Source organism: Hemiscyllium ocellatum, chromosome 20, assembly GCF_020745735.1.
Source record: "Hemiscyllium ocellatum isolate sHemOce1 chromosome 20, sHemOce1.pat.X.cur, whole genome shotgun sequence".
Taxonomy (NCBI): Eukaryota; Metazoa; Chordata; class Chondrichthyes; order Orectolobiformes; family Hemiscylliidae; genus Hemiscyllium; species Hemiscyllium ocellatum.
This window is the reverse complement of record NC_083420.1, coordinates 34,159,180-34,168,232: the sequence shown is the minus strand read 5'-3', so window position 1 is coordinate 34,168,232 and position 9,053 is coordinate 34,159,180. Positions and strand designations below refer to the sequence as shown.

The 9,053-nt window shown below is 45.5% G+C and overlaps 1 protein-coding gene across 2 annotated transcripts in view; it reads left to right on the top strand.

Annotated features, from left to right (window-relative positions):
- Positions 1-3,468: 3,468 nt before the first annotated feature.
- kdm8 (lysine (K)-specific demethylase 8) overlaps positions 3,469-9,053 on the top strand; it is a 37,065-nt gene continuing 31,480 nt past the window's right edge. For both annotated transcript variants that reach the window (XM_060840268.1, XM_060840267.1), the window contains exon 1: positions 3,469-3,506. The gene's annotated coding sequence lies outside the window, so the exon portion shown is untranslated. The remainder of the gene's footprint in view (positions 3,507-9,053) is intronic.

Here is a 9,053-nt window from a genome sequence, read left to right as displayed (position 1 = left end):
AACAGGTCCACACCAACCCTCCAAAGAGTAACCCACACAGACCCATTCCCCTACCTATATCCCTGACTAATGCACCTAGCCTACATATCCTTGAACACTATGGGCAATTTAGCATGGCCAATTCACCTGACCTGCACTTCTTTGGATTGTGGGAAGAAACTGGAGGACCTAGAGGAAACCCATGCAGACCCAGGGAGAATGTTCAAACTCCACACAAGCAGTCACCCGAGGCTGGAATTGAACCCTAGTCTCTGGTGCTGTGAAACTGCCGTGCTAACCACTGAGCCACCATGCCACCCTCAATCAGGAGGAAAATACAATGGTGGCCAGGTTTGGGATCTAGAAGTTCTCCCATATTTTCGGCTCTGTCCATTTTTACCGGCACAGGAAAAGGGGATAGTCAGGATTTCCACAACTTGCATTATAGGCACTGGGAGTGATTGCTGGAGTCATATAGCTGGGAGTTTTAAGATGTCAGACATGCTCTCTGTGGAAGCAATGCCATATTATGAATGAGCTGAAAATGTGTTGCTGGTTAAAGCGCAACAGGTCAGGCAGCATCCAAGGAACAGGAAATTCGACGTTTCGGGCATAAGCCCTTCATCAGGAATGAAGGGCTTATGCCCCCTTGACCATGACCCCACCTCCCACCACCAAACCATCATCTTCCAGACCATCCATAACCTCATCACCTCAGGGGATCTCCCATCCACCGTCTCCAACCTCATAGTCCCACAACCCTGCACCGCCCGTTTCTGTTACTTCCTTGCCATATTATGAATGACACAGGATGCAATTCTGAAAGTGCAAAAAACATTTCTGAACATTTGCAAGAAACCATGGTTCTGTTTTAAAATTAACAGGCAAGTCCCAGGTAAGGTGTAGAAGCTAGACAAGCAGGGGGAAGAGGATGTGATATTCGCAGTACACAAATGCCAGACAATGATCATCTCTACTAAGAGACAATCTAACCGTTGTCCCTGACATTCAACGATGTTTCCAACACTGTATGCTCCACTATCAACATCCTGGGGTTGCCATTGTCCAGAAACTCAACTGGTCTTGGCCTAGAAATACAGTAGTTGCAAGAGTAGATCAGAGGCTACGCATACTGCGGTGAGTAACTCACCTCCTGACTCCCCAAATCCTGTCTACCATCTATAAGGCGCAGTCTCCATTTGCCTGGATATCTGCAGCACCAACATACTCAGGAAGTTTGGCAACATCCAGAACAAAGTCATCTGTTTGATTGATTTCACATCCATAAATATCCCTCCACCACCGACACTCAATAGCAGTGGTGTGTACTACAGATGCAAGATGCACTGTCGAAATTCATCAAAGATCCTTAGACAGCACCTTTCAAACCCACGACCATTTCCATCTAGGACAAGAGCATCAGATACATGGGAATCCACCAGCTGCAAGTAACCTCCAAGCTCTTCACCCTTCATTGGTTAATGATGTATATATAGGGCCACATTTTCATCATGGAGATCAGAACCTGGGATTGGCATTTGCTGTAACATTGCCTTTGCTGACAGCATTCGGGAATTTCATCTAGGGAGGGAACAGCGATGAGCTTGCTATGTCTCCTGGGTCAACACTTGCCAGGAGTGGAGATGGAGGCAGTCCAACCTCATTGCAGATTTGGGCAACACCCCTTAGGAAGGATATAATATCTCTGGAGGAAGTACAGTGTAGGTTTGCATGAATAATTCCTGGACTTCAGGGGTTAAGTAATGAGAAGAGATTTTACAAATTAGGCCTGTTTTCACGAGAAGTTTAAGGGATGATCTGAATGAAGTCTTCCAGACATTAACAAGAAAGGCACAATAAACTATTTCCATTGGATGAGGAGTCTAGAACTAGGGAGCATAGTCTTGAGAATTAGGGCAAGACCATTCAGGACAGATATTAGGAAGTGCTTCCACATATAAAGGGTGGTAGAGGATTTGAACTGTTTTCCACAAGTGGCAGTTGATGCTCGATCAGTTGTTAACTTTAAATATAAAATAGATGTACTTCTGGTAAGCAAAGGTATTAAAGGATATGGTAAAAACAAGGACCACAGATGCTGGAAACCAGAGTCTAGATTAGAGTGGTACTGGACAAGCACAGCAGGTCAGGCAGCATCTGAGCAGGAAAATCGACGTTTCGAGCAAAAGCCCTTCATCAGGAATAGAGATATGGATATGGGCCAAAGGCAGCTGTGTGGAATTAGATCACAGATCAGCCATGATCTCATTAAAAGTCTGAATAGTCTCAAGGAGCTGAGTTGTCTGCTCTGGTTCTTATGTTCCTATGGTTCAAATCCACCTTCTTTGTGTTGTAGGAGGTTTGTGGTGAAACTGACAAGTGTTCTTGATAGAGGTGACTGAGGTTTGTATTATGAGTGTCTGTTTCAATGATTTGGAGGAGCTGGTGTTGGGGCTGGGGCTGGTGTTGGTGTTGGGGCTGGGGCTGGTGTTGGTGTTGGTGTTGGGGCTGGGGCTGGTGTTGGTGTTGGTGTTGGGGCTGGGGCTGGGGCTGGGGCTGGTGTTGGTGTTGGTGTTGGTGTTGGGGCTGGGGCTGGTGTTGGGGCTGGGGCTGGTGTTGGTGTTGGGGCTGGGGCTGGTGTTGGTGTTGGTGTTGGGGCTGGGGCTGGTGTTGGTGTTGGGGCTGGGGCTGGTGTTGGTGTTGGTGTTGGGGCTGGGGCTGGTGTTGGTGTTGGTGTTGGGGCTGGGGTTGGTGTTGGTGTTGGGGCTGGGGTTGGTGTTGGTGTTGGGGCTGGGGCTGGTGTTGGGGCTGGGGCTGGGGCTGGTGTTGGTGTTGGTGTTGGGGCTGGGGCTGGTGTTGGGGCTGGGGCTGGGGTTGGTGTTGGTGTTGGGGCTGGGGCTGGTGTTGGTGCTGGGGCTGGTGTTGGTGTTGGTGTTGGGGCTGGGGCTGGTGTTGGGGCTGGTGTTGGGGCTGGTGTTGGGGCTGGGGTTGGTGTTGGTGCTGGGGCTGGTGTTGGTGTTGGTGTTGGGGCTGGGGCTGGTGTTGGGGCTGGTGTTGGTGTTGGTGTTGGGGCTGGGGCTGGGGCTGGTGTTGGTGTTGGGGCTGGGGCTGGGGCTGACAAAGTTAAAAATCACACAAAAACCAGGTCATACTCCAACAGGTTTATTTGGAAGCATTAGCTTTCGGAAGCTAACGACTTAATTCTCCGAAAACAGCTCATTACTTTTGCTAACACTTTCAGAATTTGACGTTTTTTAAAAAAACAGCTCGTGTATTTAATTATGCTCCGTGCAGGCTCTACTCCAGTCCGTCCCCCTCACATCGCCCCAGCCTGGTCCTCGGATACACACACATGCGCACACCCCCTCACCCACTGTAATGTCGCGTCACGACTTCCTGCGTACCGAGCCGTGACGGTGATGGAACTTCTGCACAGGGATAGGTAACGTCATCAGATCCTGCGTTCGGTTTGTGGTTTGGTTCGGGAGGGGGAGGGGTGGACAAAATGGTGTCACTGATGTAGACAGGTAAGGGGTGGAGAGCTGGAGGGGGAGGCAATACAGTTAGAGTGGTTTCGTTATTGTTTTGAGGTATCTTCAATAACTGTTAGAAACGTGGATGTTTCATGTTAAATGCTTTGTTACGTCTTGTAGTTCCCAGCTTTAGATTCAGACTGGTGCTTCATTGGATATATTTCTCAGATCACACCATGTGTTATAGCCTAATGGTATTAACACATAGACTGTAATACAGTTATGATTAATGTGTCATTCTGCATATTCGTGTACAGATGTGTGTGAACATAGTTTTTAACCTTTTAAATTAAACAACTTTAAATGTGGTAATTATTCTGTGGGGGCACAGAAATGTCAAAAAAAAACGTGTTAAATTGTAATTTCTCTCCCAAACTTTGCTTTGCCCACTTCCCCTGAAGTCTGCAAAGTTTCCAATTCTAGTTGGACAATCCTGATGGATTTTTTCACATCGCTGTTCCCATCCAACACGACCATCCTTAAAGTGCTGTGTTGCACTGATTCTTGTTGTTGTCGTCATATTATGACTGTTGTGTCCCACTCCATGCTACTGCCATTGATCACTGGCCTAAATGCACACCTAGCAGCTGGACATTTGATATGCTATCCTAGTCATATACCGCCCAAACCCCGCAACTGCCTTTAGTGACTCAAAATGGAATAGTTATGCCATTGTAGAAGGTGATTCAGTCACTCATGTCTGTGCTGGTTCTTCTACTTCTCTAGTAAAAGTTCCACTGCTTCAGCCTTTTCTCATAATCGGGACCTTTTTTAATCAAGTAATTATCTAATGCCCTTTTAAAAACTTAATTGATATACATACCGCTCAGATTCTAACCACTTGCTGTACAAAAAATGTCAACATTGCTCCTTTTGCCACTAACCTTAAATTGGTGTTCTTTGGCTTTTGACTTGAACCAATGGGAGTAGTTACTCCCAAATACTGTGTCTAACCCCTTCCTGTTGATTTTGAACACCTGCACTGATTTTTCTCTTAAGTTTCTCCAATCTATGTTACTGAGCAGATTGATTGCCCTTTGCACCTTCTCCAAAGCTGTCACATTCTTCTGAAAGTGTGGCACCAAATAATTACCACTTAAGTACCTACTTCCTGCCACCATTGATATTTTGCTAGGTAGGGGAGGGAGACTCAGTTCATAGAGTCATAGAGAGGTACAGCATGGAAACAGACCCTTTGGTCCAACCCGTCCATGCTGACCAGATATCCCAGCCCAATCTAGTCCCACCTGCTAGCACCTGGCCCATATCCCTCCAAACCGTTCCTATTCATATACCCATCCAAATGTCTCTTAAATATTGCAATTTTACCAGCCTCCACCACATCCTCTGGCAGCTCATTCCACAACGTACCACCCTCTGCGTGAAAAGGTTGCCCCTTAGGTCTCTTTTATATCTTTCCCCTCTCACCCTAAACTTATGCACTTTAGTTCTAGACTCCCCCTACCCCAGGGAAAAGACTTTGTCTATTTATCCTATCCATGCCCCTCATAATTTTGTAAACCTCTATAAGGTCACCCCTCAGCCTCCGATGCTCCCCAGAATACAGCCCCAACCTGTTCAGCCTCTCCCTGTAGCTCAGATCCTCCAACCCTGGCAACCTCCTTGTAAATCTTTTCTGTACCCTTTCAAGTTTCACAACATATTTCTGATAGGAAGGAGACCAGAATTACAGGCAATATTCCAACAGTGGCCTAACCAATGTCCTGTACAGCCGCAACATGACCTGCCAACTTCTGTACTCAATACTCTGACCAATAGAGGAAAGCATACCAAACGCCTTCTTCACTATCCTATCTACCTGCAACTCCACTTTTAAGGCGCTATGAACCTGCGCTCCAAGGTCTCTTTTGTTCAGCAACACTCCCGAGGACCTTACCATTTAGTGTATAAGTCCTGTTAAGATTTGCTTTCCCAAAATGCCGCACCTCGCATTTATCTGAATTAACTCCATCTCCCACTTCTCAGCCCATTGGCCCATCTGGTCCAGATCCTGTTGTAATCTGAGGTAACCTTCTTCGCTGTCCACTACACCTCCAATTTTGATGTCATCTGCAAACTTACTAACTTTACCTCTTATGCTCGCATCCAAATCATTTATATAAATGACAAAAAGTAGAGGGTCCAGCACCGATCCTTGTGGCACTCAACTGGTCACAAGCCTCCAGTATGAAAAACAACCCTCCACCACCACCCTCTGTCTTCTACCTTAGAGCCAGTTTTGTATCTAAATGGCCAGTTCTCCCTGTATTCCGGGAGATCTAACCCTGCTAATCAGTCTCCCATGGGGAACCTTGTCGAACACCTTACTGAAGTCCATATAGATCACATCTACTGCTCTGCCCTCATCAATCTTCTTTGTTACTTCTTGAAAAAACTCAATCAAGTTTGTGAGACATGATTTCCCTCGCACAAAGCCATGTTAACTATCCCAAATCAGTCCCTGCCTTTCCAAATACATGTACATCCTGTCCCTCAGGATTCCCTCGAACAACTTGCCCACCGTCAAGGTCAGGCTCACTGGTCTGTAGTTCCCTGGCTTGTCCTTACCACCCTTCTTAAACAGTGGCACCACGTTTGCCAACCTCCAGTCTTCCGGCACCTCACCTGTGACTATCGATGATACAAATATCTCGGCAAGGGGCCCAGCAATCACTTCTCTAGCTTCCCACAGAGTTCTCGGGTACATCTGATCAGATGCTGGGGATTTATCCACCTTTAACCGTTTCAAGACATCCAGCACTTTCTCCTCTGTAATCTGGACATTTTGCAAGATGTCACCATCTATTACCCTACAGTCTATATCTTCCATATCCTTTTCCACAGTAAATACTGGTGTAAAATACTCATTTGTATCTCTCCTATTTTCTGTAGCTCCACACAAAGGCCGCCTTGCTGATCTTTGAGGGGCCGTATTCTCTCCCTAGTTACACTTTTGTCCTTAATATATTTGTAAAAACCCTTTGGATTCTCCTTAATTCTATTTGCCAAAGCTATCTCATGTCCCCGTTTTGCCCTCCTGGTTTCCCTTTTAAGTATACTCCTACTTTCTTTCTATTCTTCTAAGGATTCACTCGATCTATCCTGTCAATACCTGATACATTCTTTCTTCTTTTTCTTAACCAAACCCTCAATTTCTTTAGTTATCCAGCATTCCCTATACCTACCAGCCTTCCCTTTCACCCTGACAGGAATATACTTTCTCTGGGTTCTTGTTACCTCATTTCTGAAGGCTTCCCATTTTCCAGCCATCCCTTTACCTGCGAACATTTGCCTCCAATCAGCTTTCGAAAGTTCTTGCCTAACATGGTCAAAATGAGTCTTTCTCCAATTTAGAACTTCAGCTTTTAGATCTGGTCTATCCTTTTCCATCACTATTTTAAAACAAATAGAACTATGGTCGCTGGCCCCAAAGTGCTCCCCCACTGACACCTCAGTCACCTGCCCTGCCTTATTTCCCAAGAGTAGGTCAAGTTTTGCACCTTCTCTAGGAGGTACATCCACATACTGAATCAGAAAATTGTCTTGTACACACTTACGAAATTCCTCTTCATCTAAACCTTTAATACTATGGCAGTCCCAGTTGATATTTGGAAAATTAAAATCCCCTGCCATAACTACCCTATTATTCTTACAGATAGCTGAGATCTCCTTACAAGTTTGTTTCTCAATTTCCCTCTGACTATTGGGGGGTCTATAATACAATCCCAATAAGGTGATCATCCCTTTCTTATTTCTCAGTTCCACCCAAATAACTTCCCTGGATGTATTTCTGGGAATATCCTCCCTCAGCACAGCTGTAATGCTATCCCTGAACAAAAATGCCACTCCCCCTCCTCTCTTGCCTCCCTTTCTATCCTTCCTGTAGCATTTGTATCCTGAAACATTGAGCTGCCAGTCCTGCCCATCCCTGAGCCATGTTTCCGTAATTGCTATGATATTCCAGTCCCATGTTCCTAATCATGCCCTGAGTTCATCTGCTTTCCTTGTTCAGCCCTTTGCATTGAAATAAATGCAATTTAATTTATTAGTCCTGCCTTGTCCCTGCATGCCCTGACTGTTTGACTCACTTCTGTTCTCAGCTGTACTAGTCTCAGATTGATCTCTTTTCTCACTATCTCCCTGGGTCCCAACCCCCCCCACCTTACTAGTTTAAATCCTCCCGAGCAGCTCTAGCAAATTTCCCTGCCAGTATATTAGTCCCCTTCCAATTTAGATGCAATCCGTCCTTCTTGTACAGGTCACTTCTACCCCAAAAGAGATTCCAATGATCCAAAAATGTGAATCCTTCTCCCATACACCAGCTCCTCAGCCATGCATTCATCTGCTCTATCCTCCTATTCCTGCCCTCACTGGCTCGTAGCACTGGGAGTAATCCAGATATTGCTATCCTTGAGGACCTCCTTTTTAAATTTCTGCCGAACTCTCTCTAATCTCCCTTCAGAGTCTCAACCTTTTTCCTTCCAATGTCGTTGATTCCAATGTGGACAATGACCTCCTGCTGGCCCCTCTCCCCCGTGAGAACATTCTGCACCCTCTCTGAGACATCCTTGATCCTGGCACTAGAGAAACAACACACCATTCTGTTTTTTCTCTGCTGGCCACAGAGATGTCTGTCTGTACCTCTGACTACAGAATCCCCTAACACAATTGATCTCTTGGAAGCCGACGTACCCCTCGTTGCAATAGAGCCAGTCTCAATACCAGAAACTTGGCTGTTTGTGCTACGTTCCCCTGAGAATCCATCACCCCCACATTTTCCAAAACAGCATACCTGTTTGAAATGGGTATATCCACAAAAGACTCCTGCACTAGCTGCCTACCTCTCTTACCCTTCTATGTGACTGTATCTGAGACATCCTCCCCCCCCTTTCCTATAACTGCCATCCATCACATACTATTGCTGTTGCAAATTCCTCATCGCTTCTATCTGTCTCTCCAACCAATCCACTCGATCTGATAAGATTTGCATCCAACAGCATTTATGGCAGATATAATCTGCAGCAACCCTTAAACTCTCTTTAAACCCCCACATCTGACAAGAATATTACTGCAGAGGCCATTTTTGCTCCTTCACAATCTACAAACCCAGAAAATAACACTGTCTTATTCCTCTACAAACACTGCCCCAGGTTAAACTAATAACTATGGTATATATTTTAAGTTTAATTAAGAGACTTATCTCCAAAAACATATCAAGAAAGAATCCACTATACTCACTACTGCAGCCTTTCTCATGGACAGACTTAAAACAACAATTAACTGATCAGATTCTGTGCTGTGAAGTTCGCCCAACATTTCCTCCAAGATCAGTTGTGAATTTCACTGTTTGTTAATTTTCGCAGATGCACTCCGATGTCCAGCTATACACAAATTCAAACAGCAAAGGCAGTAACTGTGCAGGTTCTTTTTATCTCTCTCTCTCCCTCTCTCTCCTGCACTGTCCTCACCATGTGCTTCCTTTTCTTAGAAGTAGGACAGACAATTGCAGATGTTGGAGGCTAAATCAGGCCATTAAATTGT